Source organism: Lepidochelys kempii, chromosome 7, assembly GCF_965140285.1.
Source record: "Lepidochelys kempii isolate rLepKem1 chromosome 7, rLepKem1.hap1, whole genome shotgun sequence".
Classification (NCBI taxonomy): domain Eukaryota; kingdom Metazoa; phylum Chordata; order Testudines; family Cheloniidae; genus Lepidochelys; species Lepidochelys kempii.
The window spans coordinates 21,110,118-21,110,607 of record NC_136386.1 but is presented as its reverse complement, the minus strand read 5'-3'; positions in this window follow the sequence as shown (position 1 = coordinate 21,110,607).

Sequence of the window (490 nt, the reverse complement as noted above, 5' to 3'; positions counted from 1 at the left end):
AGCCGCGGGGCGGGGCCGGGCCGGGCGGGAGGCGGGGGAAACCCGGAACAGAAACTCCAGAGCGGAGCCGGGCGGGGCGCGGGGGAAAACCCGGCACCTGGATCACGGTGGTGTTACGGAAGGGAGGAAGGGGCTCCCTGGAGCGCTGGGGCTGGAGCGGAGCGCGGGCCGGGGGAAAACCAAAGCAGGCAAAGAGCGCAGAGTCCCTATTGCCACCCGCGCCCCGTCACCAATCCCAAATCCTGAGCTTGGTTTACAGTTCCTGGGGATCTAGAAATAACTTGCATGGGTTGGTCTGTGAGATTTAAACTCTGCCTGGCATGTGCCCCCCGCCAGCACTCCCCTTCCTATTATGTCTTTTACCAAATCACATCTCTTACTTGCTTACATTGGCAGCTCTACGCTTTTTTTTTCCTACCTCCCCTCCCCCCCCCCCCCCCCCCAGACGTTCTTGTTAAACCCTGGATTTGTGCTGGAAATGGCCCACCTT